This window comes from Narcine bancroftii, unplaced genomic scaffold (assembly GCF_036971445.1).
Source record: "Narcine bancroftii isolate sNarBan1 unplaced genomic scaffold, sNarBan1.hap1 Scaffold_111, whole genome shotgun sequence".
NCBI lineage: Eukaryota > Metazoa > Chordata > Chondrichthyes > Torpediniformes > Narcinidae > Narcine > Narcine bancroftii.
In genome coordinates, this window is record NW_027211844.1 from 413,907 (window position 1) to 428,329 (window position 14,423).

Genomic DNA, 14,423 nt, shown 5'->3' on the forward strand with positions numbered 1-14,423 from the left:
CGTTTCGAGATGAGAAATGTTTGCAGCCGGATGTTGGCTGGGGTCGAATATGTGGAGGCTGAGTTGTTGGGACGATTCAGAGCAGGCGTTGATTTGGAAGGGCACCAAAAGGTTCTGGGGAAGTGAGTTATGGGGGAAAGTACATTCGTGAAATGAATTGGGGAAACAGACTGGAGGGGCTGAGTGGCCGAATTTGGCGACCTTGTCTTGTGGTCTTGCTGCTGTCTGGAGTTGAAATGGCAAGAGGTCATGAGTTAATGGGTGAGGAGCAGGGCAGCCAGTGTCAAGGAGTCGGCACTGGTCAGAGGGGCAGGATGGAGGCAACAGAGAGGCTGCAGCGAGACAGATCGATTGAAGGAATGGGGAAGGTAGCAGCAAATGATATGCATCAGAGTGGGGGTGGGGTGGGTGCAGGTGGATCTTACCTTGACTACAGAGGAGTAGAAGTTGAGATGAGGGACGATGACGGTGTGATCCAACTTTCGCACGATCTGCAGTTTGCGGTTCTATGGCGAGAGAGGAACATCAGCAAGGCTGGGCGATGGTTCGGAGCCCTGAGGGGCGACTTGTCCAAGTTGAGGGGGGAGGCGGGGAGGAGATTCGTCAAGAGGTCAGAGGTGGTGAACTCCAAGGGATGCCGAAATGGGGGACTCGTCGAAAGTCGGTGGGGGGGACTTTTTGTGTTGCTGGAGCGGGGACTCGTCAGGGGGTTCAATGAAGTATCACTTCCGTTTTTATGATTGTTTTCCCAGCTTCTACTAAACAATGAATTTGCAGAAAATCTTTGATATTTGCCAGGTGTGTGTGTGTGTGTGTGTGTGTGTGTGTGTGTGTGTGTGTGTGTGTGTGTGTGTGTGTGTGTGTGTGTGTGTGTGTGTGTGTGTGTGTGTGTGTGTGTGTGGGGTGGGGGGTTGTGTGTGGGGAGGGGGGCTGCTGTTGTGGGTTTGTGTGACTTTCTCTGTTTCCAAACCCCATGGCTGCTTTGGTCTCTGTCAGATGCTCCTCTTTCCACCCACGCTTCAAAAATGTGTTTGGGGTGTTTGTCAATTGGGTGTAATTGTGTGAAACGTGCTCATGTGTCGCAAGGGCCTGTGAACGTGCTGTAGGCCCTAAAGTTAAATATCAGGGTTTTCCATTTCCACACAACTGCTCCTCCCCCTCACCTTGAATCTCTTGTCCTGCAAGATCTTCTTGATGGCAATCAGCTCTCCGGAGTCCACCAGCCTTGTCTGGTACACCACACCGAAAGATCTATTGTCGATGATTTTATCATCTGTGCAGGACACCACCTTGGGGACGTTGGGTCCATGACACGGTGTGGCCACCTCTGTTGTGACTTTATTGCCATGTCCTCTGGGGCAGAAGCAGCAGCATTTACACACCCAGAGGGTACACAACAGGTCATTTATCCCAACCCAGCCTTGCTGTCCAAGTTAGTCTCTACCCCTCCCTCTAACTCCCTTCCAAGGGTCACCTAAATGTCAGAATTTATCCTCTGGTGGTTTGTTCCAGCCTCTCAGTAGAAATATTGCCACCCGAGGTCCCTCTTTGATCACTCTCCTCAGACTGAGGCCAGTTCCGCAGCCGTTCACTTTGTCTACAACCCTCCCTCCATGGGAGGATCTGGTCATCCTTGACCTTCAGCACGTCCCGGGGAGATGAACCACTCTGAACCCTACCACGGGTTTAGCAGAAGCCCTCCACATTCGCAGAAGCTCAGCAACACCGTGATCTTCCATGATGCAAGTGAGACCTCGTCGCCAGAGGGAGCAGGTGGTGCAGAGAGAGCCCCACTCTTCACCGCTCAACTCTGTTGGGTCCGCCGCAGCAGAAACACTTTCTAACACCTTGATCCAGGTCCACTGGGGGAAAGAATCCTATCCCAGTTGGGGGGGTGTGGGGTGTATGCAAGGGTGGAAGTGATCTTGTAACCATGGGGGGGGAGTGGCGGGTGGAGGAGCGGTCCTGTCTCTCAGTGGACAGATCCCATTCCAGGTGGAGGGGGAGCTCTGTCCCATTTCTGTTGAAAGGTCTGCCTTCCATCCCCCTCGCAACTTCTCTTCTCCCTCAGACACCTCACACTCTCCCCTGCCCCGATTCCTCTACCACACTCTCATCCCCCACCCAACACCACCCCCATGGTTTCCCCAGTGCTTTCCGTCCCCTCGCACCCCATTCCCCCCAGCTCAACCCTATGTCCCCTATCTCAGATCCAATCTCCCTTGACATTAGCCTGTGGTGCTACCCCGTTCCTTTGTTCTCCCCTCCACTCCTACAGACCCCATCCCTGTATCCCCTCACATGCCATTGTTCTCCCCTCCCCAGTCCCCTCCAGCTGCCCCATAAAGTGCCCTGCACTCAGGATGGGGAGAGGGGATTCAATGCAGCCTCCATTCTCTCCGCCCACACTGGGTAAAGGATGGTGCCAGAGGAGGTTCTGTCCCAGTAGGGGAGCCTGTAGCAGGCTCTTTATCTCACCCATGGGCGCAGGGTGCTTCCAAACACAACCCTGTTGATCAGAGGGTCCCTGGGATGAGACAGCGTCCTACTCCGACACGCGGGCCAGAATCCCCTTCCAAGAGAGGCATCTTTCTCGTGTTGCTGTGCCATGGCACGACTCAGCTATGGCTGCCCCATGCAGTGACATCATCACCCCCTCTGTGTCATCATCTCCCCCTTCTGTGACACCTCCCCTCTCTGTGACACCACAAGTGTAATGGGCAGGGACATCCAACCATTTAAATCCTCCTCAATTTCCCCAAGCAAGGGGAGAATAATTCAGCTGGTCTAAATTACTCGTTGTTATCTATTCTAACTCCTAGATATTTGATCCCATTTTGCCGCCACATTTGTTGACTATTTTCTCGACATTGGCTCTAATCCCTCTTCCTAAGTGACATGATTTTGCACATATCCCAAAAGAACTTATACCCAGAGATCTCCCCATAGTCCTCCAGGGTGGAGCACAACTTTGGCAATGAGTGTGTCGGGTCTGTCAGATATATCAGAACAACTTCTGCAAATAAATTGATTTCATGCTCTTCCTGGCCTGTTCTGAAACCTTTAATGCCTGAATCCTGGCAAATGGCCTCAGCTAATCGTTCCATGGCCAGTACAAACTCACTCACTGGGGGAGTGGGGGGGAGTTAGACCTTGATTGGCATGCCTGTTGGCTACCTCTGTCCCTCTCATCTCGACATCAGTGGCTCAGGTTGGGAGAGTCTGTGCTGCCTCCTGCAGTGCACAGCAGCGCTGCTGGACCACCTTTATCTCCTTATTTTCATGGGCCCTCTCCAAATCTTTCCTTTCTATGATCTCACATTGGTTTCTCAGGAGAAACACTGGCAGCCAAAAGGCACCCTCTGATTCCCCTTAGATTTTGGGAACCCTGACTTCTTGAAGTGGGACAACACGTGGTGGCCTATTTTCTCAAGATATGGATCCAGGAGCTTGGACCAGTCTACCAGTTTGCCGTGGTCCGCCAGCATGCTTGCCAAGCACCCCAATCCTGCACTCTCGTCAGTCCACCCGCAGATCTTGTTCTCCCTGCCTGCACTAGATTTCCAGTCCCGATTCCAAAGCAACTCCATTGCAGCTATGTTCAGTCGGAACTCGAAGGACCCTGCTCACTGCACCAATTATTATGTGTGTGAAACTGATTCGAGGGTTCCCAAGGGTGGCGAATTTGAACACAGTTGTCTTTTATTGACACATGTAGTGAAGTCGCACGAGGAGTAAAAGACACACACAGACACAAACTCGCCGGATTAATCGATACACTTGCAACCACTCATGGATAGAAGACTTGACAATCAACTTGTCACATACGATACCTTGAACAGGTCATTCATTCACTCATTGATCTTGGATGCCTGTGGGTGGTAGGGGATATGCAGGTGGCCCCAAATACTTGGCATCACCACCCATTGCTGGTCAGACGTTACCCGATAGGGTATTCCACATATGGAGCATGCTTAAATGGCACTTGGTCGACCCGCTGGCAGGACATCCGAGTATGTGCTGACCATCGTGAGAACATATCACTTTTTATTTTGGCAGGGGTGAGGCCTGATATGGTCAATTTATCAGACTTGGCCAGCTCCCGAACCCCAGCGAATGTGGCCCTTGGTTTTAATTGCTGACAAATAGGGCATTTGGCCATCACAGTTCTTGCAACATCATGAGACCCCCAGATCCTCTGGCCATCATAGTGCCCCCATATGCCCACATTTATGATGCACCAATGCTGCCAAGGCTCCGGGGTCACTCTGCTTGGGGAAAATAGTGGCAGAGCATATTTGAGCAGCTCAGTCCACAGTGGCATTGCGTCAGCTTCAGCGGTTTTCCTGGAGGTGTGTCCATCCACGTGGTGGACCCTGGCTATTCTTTTGTTGTTCCACCTCTCAGAAGATCTGCCAGTGATGTTGTCCTCAGAGCTGGCAGCCATGCATCTGCCTCCCTGTCTCCTGACGCCGACCCATCCACACTGACGTGCTGTTTGGCACAGCCCAGAAATCCTGTTGCACTGATCGGAAAAGAGGCTCCTGGGCCCGCCTGGTTGTCCCTTTTCGGATCAGTGCCACAGCTGCCAGCTTGGACAGTTGGCTCTCCCCTCCACCTCACCCTCTTATGTCAGTACTTTATCTGTGGTGGGCTGGAGCGCTCCCACTTTACACCGTTGTTTTTCGCACATCCACCAGCTGGAGCCGTCAGTAAACCAAGCTTTTTCCTGCTGTCCAGCATCGAGGGTGTTGAACGGTTTGCCCCAGGCCATGGTGCCAAGCTCTTCTCGGGGTCATTCAAGTGGGAGGCTGTCACTTTCGGACAGGACATGATCTGTTCTTGCAAGTGGCTCAGCCCTTCGGGCCCGGCCGCTGTGCGGTCTGCCATGTACCACTTCTTCGGTCCGCTGTGAGTGGCATCCGCAGATTTAACCCATCACATGTTGGGGAGGTGTGGCTGGAGTGTGACTGTCTCTGCTGCCATCTGGTTCTCTGTGGTGAGCAGGCGAGCATCTGACACTCAGATGGGGAGTCGCGGGAGGCATCTTCCAGGAGGGAATTGAACCAGAAGCTGTGTGGGACTCGGCGACCTTGCATCTTTTGCTCGAGGCTCCACTAGACCATTGTCTTCATTGCAGAGACAAGTCATTCAAAGGGTCTTCCAGTTTTGAGGGGTTGGGGGGTGCTTGTGGTCAGTGGCAGTGGTGTTCAACAGCGTGTTTTACCATTTAAGAAGCCATTTGTTGTTCAGGTCATCAATGAAGCGGAGAGTTTTTTTTTCTGGGCAACATTGTACAGTAGATGGAGGGACAGGGTGAGATGGGGAATATGTTGGCACCAGTAACCCAAAAGACCCACAAAACTTTGTGCCTCAAATTGTTGGTGGGCACCGCAATGAGGATTTTGCTTTGAGCAACCATTGATATTTCTCTGCTGCCTGGATGCTCAGGAAAATGACTGTTGGACTAGGACCCTGGACCTTTTCCAGGTGGTGCCTCCCTGGTGCCAGTGTCTGGGGTGTTGCTGCTAAAGTGGGCCAGAGGTTGTGGTACATGGAGATACCAATGACATAGGGAGGAAGAGGGAAGAGTTCCTGAAAAGTGGGTCCAGGGCGTCTGGTGAGAGCTGAAAAGAAATAGCATGAGGGGAGTCATGTTGGTATGACTGTCTGGGCCATGCGACAGTGAGAGCAGGAACAGAATGAGGTGGAGGATGAAGGCGTGGCCTGAAGGTGCGGGTTAAGAGCTCCTTGAGGGCATCCTATTTGCCTTGCTCGGGAGGCTGATGTCAGAAGTCGATGAGCCTTGCTGCCATGTCCTGATGAGCAAGAACATCATGGAGGAGTAATGGATGTCATCAGCGGTGATCTCTTGGAGGTGGAACTGATCCTTGGCCTGTTTGAACCCCACGTGTGGCTGCGACATCCAGAACATTGACAGCTTCAACCAAACCATCTGAAGAGCCGCCTGGACCGTGATCTTCACGTCCAACTGAAGGGCTGGGTCCTGCTGAGGTCACCACTGTAGCAGACACTTCCATTGAAGAGAGAAGTGGGAGGGGGTAGGATATTGGGGATGGGGGTGGGGGGTGGTTTCTTTATTCTTTCTTTTATAGATGCCACACATTAGATGAGCATTATTATTAATTGTGTGAATTTGTTGTGGTTTTAAGTTTATAAATATTTTTAAAAAATGATCGGCAGGACCACGAGTGGCAGATAGGATGATGGGGACTCTCTCCCCCCAACCCACCCACCCCAAATATCAATGGGATAAACCGGGTTCATTGTCAATGTCGTCGAGGATCCCTTCCACCTGCCCACAGCATTTGGCAGCTCTTCTCATCAGGAAAGAGGTCGAGGAATATCGGAGCCAGTAGCACCAGGCCCAGAAACAGATTCTTCCTGCGAGCAGTGAGAATGGAGAATGATGGATGACCGGCTCAGACAAAGACTCCATGACTCTGCTATTGATTCAACAGAATTTATTTCTTTTTTGGGAGGGACTGCACGTGTATCATTTGTCTCTCTGTGCATAGGTCCGGTTGTGTGTTTGCAGAGATTTCCACCATGAACACAGTTTCCTCGGGTTAAATTTGAACGGGTACAGAGGAGCTTTCCTGGATTGGAGAATGTATCTCATGAAACAAAGGTGACTGAGTTCGGGCTTTTCTCTTTTTCACCCCAAAATTAACTTTATTCTAAAATTATACACCAAGAGGACAACTGTTCCATGTCTTTTCTCATCCTCGTGTTGCATGCCTATATTCCCTTCACTGCAAATGTTCTCTGTTTAGCATCATTCCACCACTTTGACACCTTGTGGTTACTCCCTGCACTCTGTGGTTGAAGGGGTTCCCCTTAGTCTCCGCCCCTCAAGACCCGGAGGATTAGAGTCCTTCCCCACAGCACCCTCGTGTTGGCTGCGCCAAGCCTCAGTGCATCTCTCAGCAACCTGGAATAGGCCGGTGGGCAGCATTCCCTCACCCACATCTCCATGTGCTAAAAGACCAGCAGGTTAACATCGAACAGTTATGCCCTTCAGACCTCAATGTTGCGCTGACCTATCAATTCCAAGCAAAATAAAAACTAGACCCTTCCTCCTTCATAACCCTCCATTCTTGCAATGGAGGGAGTGCAGAGGGGATTCACCAGGCTGATACCTGGAATGGCAGGAATGACTTATGACGAAAGATTGCGCAAATTGGGATTGTACTTGCTGGAGTTTAGAAGATTGAGAGGGGATCTCATAGAGACATGTAAAATTCTGGCAGTACTGGACAGAATGGATGCAGATGGGATGTTTCCAAGGATGGGAAAATGCAGAACCCGGGGCCATGGTTTGAGGATAATAGGCAAACCATTTAGGACCGAGATGAGGAGGAATTTCTTTACCCAGAGAGTGGTGAATCTGTAGAATTCATTGCCACAGAGGGCAGTAGAGGCAGGTTCATTAAATATGTTTAAGAGGGAATTAGATATATTTCTTCAGTATAAGGGTATTAAAGGTTACGGAGAGAAGGTGGGGATGGGGTACTGAAATTTAAGATCAACCCTGATCTCGTTGAATGGCGGAGCAGGCTCAAAGGGTCGAATGACCTACTCCTGCTCCTATCTTCTATGTTTCCTTCATTCATGTGTCCAAGAAGCCCTTAAATGCCGCTAATATTTCAGCCTTCATCACCACTCCTGGCAAGGCATTCCTGGCATCCACAACTCTGTGTAAAAACAAGTACCCCTTATATTGCCCCTAAACCTTCCTCCCTTTGCTTTGGGCTTCTAGTGTTTGCTTCTCTTATCTGGGTTTCACGCAGACCAAAGGGCATCTTTCACTGAGTTTCTGGTCTTCCAGCAGTTCTGGATGTCTGTCTCTGGATGCTCTGTGCAGGGGACCACCCAGCAGTATCTCATCAAGTCCTAGTCTCTGTGTCAGCAGGAATTCCATGCTGACCACTGCCTGATGGCCCTGTGGTCAATAGTGTTTGTCTATGCAACCATTCCCATGAAGGTGATGGGGCAAAGTCCAGCTGACAAGGACATTGTGTGGCATCAGGGCCAGACCAATCTTTCGCAACACCTGAGCCAGGTAGAACCTCAGCACATAGCGGCTTTTGGTGCCCTTGCACTTTGTTTCCAAGCACAGCCATACACAATAGCCATGCTGGTTAGGGTTATTCCCCCATTGATTGACGATGTACATGGTCCACCAGACTCTATCCATTTTGGACCCCCACATGAATAGGAAATGTGTTTTGGGAATTGACAGGGTGGAGGTGTGGGGCTGGGCCACACCTGCCTCACATGCAGCAGTACCAAGAGCTCCTTGCACCTGATGACCAGGTTCTACCGGATTGACAGAGTTGGGCATCTCTGTGGTTCTCCCTGTCACCTGGAACTGGGGGTCTCCTTACAGCTCCCCATCTCCTTGAGTTGGTACTTTGTTCTCCACCATCACCACAAGACAACCAAGACCCCTGGATGGAGGGCAGAGGCGCAGAGAAAACAGTGAGAATACGGGTAGTTTTAACAGGGTGGGGTCCATCCTGATGCCTGATAACAGGAGGAAACCAATGGGGAAGGAGGATGCAGGGCATTCCATAGCAGGTGGGGCAGGGTGTAGACATGGCAGCTGACTGGAATTGTCAGGGGGGTACTGAGACCTGGGAGAGGAGGGGAAAGAGGTTGCAATTGTGTTCTAACGAGAGAGTGCTGAGGGAGAGGCAACATGGGTGGAACCTCAAGGCAAGGGACCCCTGAATTTTTTGCAGGGATGGGCTCGGTAAATAGACTCACAGATATCCAGCAAAGAGCATCTTTGTCCCCCTGCCATCAGGAAGGAGATATGGAGGAATAAAAGCAGAGAAGCCAGGGAGGGAAATAGCTTCTTCCCACAGGCCGTGAGATTGACAAGGCAACATGAGCTTGATGGGAGCTAAGAATGAAAAGGTGGAGAGGAATATGGACTGATTACAACAGCACAGCCAGCAGGAGAGTGGGGCCGAAGGGCCTGTTTCTGTGTTGTCTATCTGGACCAGCCTTTTGAGTTCAAGCTTTAAAAGACCAAACCATTTTTAAATTTAATATCAACGGTATAGAATGAATCAAGAGACAAGATGTCTGTCCAGCGGCAAGCGTCGAAGGCACTTTCTGAAACAGAGTCTCTGAAACTACAGGGAGGTTCTGGCCGGAATGAGGTCCGGCTTCCTCTGGAAGGAGAAGAGGAGGCAGGGATAATGTGGGGGAAGGGGTGCCTTCCTACATTCACCTCCCATTTCCTCTACACCGTACCCCTCTTCATTTCCCTGCCCATTCCCCTCCCTCATCACCTCCCCATTTCCTGTGCTCCGCTCGCCGCCCACGCTCCCCTCCCCAACCTAACCCTAACCCCTAACAAACCCTAACCTTAACATTAACACTACCGATACCCTTAAACACTACACCACGTCCCCAACCCTAACTCTTATTTCCTCCCTGTCCTCTAACCCTATCCCTACGCTGTCCCCTAAACTCAACCCTAATCTTACCCACCTTCCCCTAACCCCAACTCACACCCCACCTCTACCTCCTACTCCTACCCCCTTCCCCTAAACTTAACAAAAGCCCACTTCCCCGAACTCTAAACCTAACCCTAAACCTCGACCTAACCCGAGCCCACATCTCCTAACCCTAAACCTAACTGTACCTCTACCCGTCCCTGACCCTTATCTTAATTCTACCCACCTTCCCCAACCCGAAGCTAAACCCTACCCCTATCCTCTACACCTACCCCCTTCCCCTAACCCTACCCCATACCCCATTACCTACCCCTACCCTCTCACTACCCCCCTTTCTCCTACCCCCTTCCCCTATCCCTCCTTCCCTTAAGTTAGGGGTAAGAAGGGAAGGGGAGGGGAAGGGGAGGAGGGGAAGGGTAGGAGGCGAAGGGGAGGGGGAAAGGAGAGGGGAAGGGGAGGTGAAGGGAGGAGGGCTAAGTTTAGAGCATAGGTGTGAGGGTAGGTGAAGGGGAAGGTGAGTGGGAGGGGATTGGAATGGAGGAGAGGTAGGGGAGAAATGGGAGGGGAAGTGGGTGAAGGGATATGGAAGAGGTGGGGAATGGAGATGGCAGGGCCAGAGGGAGAAGGGGAGGGGTTCAGGCCATCATGATGTTGTCCGTCCTCTGTTCAGCTGGGATGCAATGTTCTTCTGGACTCGTGTCTTGTCTCTGAGATCGCTCCTTCTCCTGGGAAGAGAAATACGAGTGATAGAGATGCCATCTCCGAGGCCTGATCATGATGACTTTGGAGGGCCCCAACTCTTTCCCCCTCACCCCCCTCCCTACCCCTGCACACTAGGACCCTTCCCATTCCTCTGCTTTACCTGAGGAAGTGTGTTTTGGAGAAAAGCACGATCTATCTCTGCAGAGCTCAGAGCAACGTGACTCCATCAGGCAACACCCTGGTTCACCATGACATGGCAGCAAGATGCTGGACAAATCATGGATGGATCAGTCGAGTCCCTTCAGCTGACCCATCTGAACCTACCCCACAACAATATTACTCTTCCCTCCCTCTCACCAGTACCTTCTGTTTTTCTTTTATTCCTGTCCCTATATTAAAATCTTTTTCATGCCTTTTTTGGATGAGCCTCCAGTACCACCCCTGGCAATATATTCCAGCCACCCACTACATTCTGTGTGAATAAAATATCCCCCTCACATCTTGTCTAAAGTTCCCTCATCTCACCTTATTTAGACGTCCACTGGTATTCTCGCCCCAGGAATGCACACAATATTCCAAGTGTGGTCTGACGAGAATTTTGTACATCTGCAGCGTTACCTCTCAGTTCTTGAACTCAATCCCCTGACTCCTGAAGGCCAGCACACAATACACCATCTTAAACTCCCTCTCAATTTGCACAGCAAATTTGAGCGATTTATGGCGCAGGATCTAAATATATCTCAGTCCTGCACACTGTTCATAATCCTGCCATTAACCAAGTGCTCTGCCCTCACGTTCTTGTAATTCGCATTTAATAAAGATATTGGTCTATATGAAGCTAATTTTAATGGGTCTCCAACCTTCTTTGGAATAACTGTTATTCGTGCCCTTGAAAATGACTCTGGAAAAAAACCTGTACCAGTTGCTTGTTTAAGTACATCTGTATTTACAGGATTCAACTCCATCTGTCAGTTCTCTGCAAACTGGATGACCTATGACAACCTTCTACACTGTCTACAACATCTCTACCTCTGTGTCATCCCCTGACGTACCCACCCTTCCACTCCCATCATCATTCATAAAAATCACAAAGAGCAGGGGTCCCAGAGCAGATCCCTTTGGAGAGCCACTAGTCATTGTTCCATCTACTACTACCCTCTGTTTACTGCAGACAAGCCAATTCTGAATCCACACAGCCAAGGCTCCATGGATCCCATGACTCCCGATGTTCTGAATGAGGCCACCATGACGACCTTGTCAAGCACCTTACTAAAATCCACGTGCAGCACATACAGACCTTGACCTTCATCTATTTCCTTTGACACCTCCTCGAAATACTCAATTTGACTCATGATGCAGGACCTGCTCCTCACAAAACTATCCATGAGTTTCCCCAGCATGTTTGTGCATTGCCCTCGGACCCAGCATCTGCAGACTTCCTGGCCAGTCCCTCCCTTACCCCTTCACAGAGCTTCCGCATCCATTACAACATTAAGCATTGCTGCCCAGTACTGCCCAGTACAGACCTTTGTAAACGTTCTCCACAACCAACTAACCCTTACCCATACCACACCCATAACTATGGGTGGATTAAATATCCAATTAACTTCTTTCTGAAGTAATGCATCATGAATTTATGTTGATTCCAATTTTGAATAACTTTTCATAATTCTCGTTCAGCTCCTTTAAAGTTAGATCCATTATCAGAACATAATTCTTTTACTTGACCACGTCTAGGAATAAAACGCCAAAGAACATTAATAAAAGAGTCTGTATCAAGCAATGACGCTACTTCAATATGAATTGCTCTCATAGTCAAACAAGTGAAAATAACTCCATATCGTTTTTCAACACTTCGTCCTCACTTTACTTGCAAAGGACCAAAATAATCAACTTCCACGGATGTAACTGGGAATTCATCAGGTGAAACTCTGTCCTGTGGTAAATCTGCCATTTGTTGTTGTGCAGGTTTTCATTCTCTCTGTTAGTCACAAAGAGATGAAACCTCATGATTTCATTATTAATATATTTAAGCACTGATGTTCTATCAGTCCAAAACACAGGATCTGCTAACTCCATCTGTAATTCTCTTCTTAACATAGCGTCCATTTTGCTCGCCATAATAGCAGCAGTCAATTCCATTCAAGGTCTGGTGACTGACTTTAATCGAGCCACTCTGGCTTTTCCCATTACAAATCCACCATCGACTCGCACTTGGTTATTTCACAGGACTCAGTAACTGACAGGATCAAAACCACCTTCACTTACATCAGAAAAATGGTGTAACTGAGCAAATATGGCCACTCCAAAGTCTGTTGACGTCAAAACTTCCAAGTATTTGAAGACGCTCAATCTAATTTTTCCAATCCAATGGATTCTGGATTAGTTTCATCCCATCCAAATTTTCTTCTGCACAAAACTGGTATTTGGCCGGGCTGATCATTAGGCTGAATTCAACCAGTCGGGAGAAGAGGGTGTGCAGGTGAGACTTGTGTTGTGCCCAGTCTCTGCTGGCGACAAGAATGTCATCCAGATAAATGAACACAAAATTCAAATCCCTGCGCACTGTATCCATGAGGTGCTGGAAGGTCTGGGCGGTGTTCTTGAGCCTGAAAGGCATGCATAAAAATTCGAACAAACCGAAGGGGGTGATGATGGCCGTTTTGGGGATGTCCTCGGGGTGCAATGGGATTTGATGATACACGCACACCAGATTGACCTTGGAGAATACTCTCATATCATGCAGATTGGCCATAAAGTCCTGAATGTGAGGGATGGGGTAACGGTCAGATACTGTCATGTCATTAAGCCGTCGATAATCTCCGCAGGGGTGCCAGCCATCGGAGGCTTTTGGGACCAGGTGGAGCGGTGAGCCCCAGGGCTGTCAGAGCGACGAATGATCCCCAGTTCCTTCAGATGCGAGAACTCCTCTTTCGTTATCTGGAGCTTATCTGGCGGGTTTAACAGTAATGTACGATAAATTGTATCAGACACTGTGACCCCAGGTTCACAGTTGGGAGAATATTTAACGGAGATGTACAGTCGACGACCTTGGCAGATACTGAGACACTGTGTTCACAGTACTGAGAAGGTTTAACAGAGAAGTATGGTAGAATAAGGCAGAATCTGTGACTCCAGGTTTACAGTAGTAAGAAGGTTTTAAAATGATGTATAATAAACTGAGGCAGATACTGTGAAATCTGGTTCACTGTGGGTGGAGGTTAATGGTGATGTACAGGAGACTATGTAGATACATTGATACTGGGCTCAGAGTGGGCAAAAAAAGCTTTATTGTTGTTGTATGGGAAACTGAGGCAGTTACTGTGACACCGGGTTCATAGTGGGGAAAATGTTGAACAAAGTTGTACGATAACCTTTGGCGAATACGGTGACACCAGCTTCATATTGGGGAGAATTTTTAATGATGATGTACACTAAACTGTGGCAGATACAGTAACACCAGGCTCACATTGAGGAGAAGGTTTACTGGTGATGTACGGTAGAGTGGCAGGCTCTGTAACACCGAGTTCACAGAAGTGAGAAGGTATAATAGTGATGTACGATAAACTGTGGCAGATACAGTAAAACCGGTCTCCCAATGGGGAGAAGGTTTAATGGTGATGTATGGTAAACTTAGGCTGATACTTTAACATGAAGTTAACAGGGGGAGAATGTTTAACATTGATGAACGGTAGATTGAGGCAGAAACTGAGAGTCAGCATTCACAGTAATGTGAAGGTTTAACAGTGATTTACTATAAACTGTGTTAGATACTGTGACAAGATGGTGCAGAGGGTAGACATGTGGTTCCACCCTTCCCCAGTTAGACTATTAAATGCTCGATTTTAAAAGTTGTAAAAGTGATTAAAAATACCGTTTATAGACTTTGGAATTGTGAAGGATCAAAATAGCTACAAATGTGAAAAAATCGAAAACTCAGTTCCAGAAGAAATTACCTTACAAAAGTGTTGAAGAATTATGGCCGAGTTCAACTTGAAGCAACGGAGTTGTCGACTGGCGTCTCCAAGCCTCAGAGGATTCCTGCCCGGCGAAGTATTCCGTCGGCACCACTTGCGCTATCGCAAGATGGCACCAGCTCAGCGATGAGTTCAGCGGTTTCGACTCGTGCACTCATGAACACAGGCGTGAGGGTGGGCCAGCTGAGCGAGGACAGGCCCATGAGCCTGCAGCATTGCCTGGTGGTCAGGAGAGGTACAGTGTAGCATC

At 49.3% G+C, this 14,423-nt stretch overlaps 1 long non-coding RNA gene across 1 annotated transcript; it reads right to left on the reverse strand.

Moving 5' to 3' along the window:
• Window positions 1-425: 425 nt before the first annotated feature.
• Window positions 426-2,617, reverse strand: LOC138750270 (uncharacterized). The gene is made up of 3 exons (XR_011349216.1): window positions 2,479-2,617; window positions 1,164-1,353; window positions 426-506 (listed from the first exon to the last, which is right to left on the reverse strand). It is a non-coding gene; the product is annotated as an uncharacterized lncRNA (long non-coding RNA).
• Between the last annotated feature and the right edge of the window lie 11,806 nt (window positions 2,618-14,423).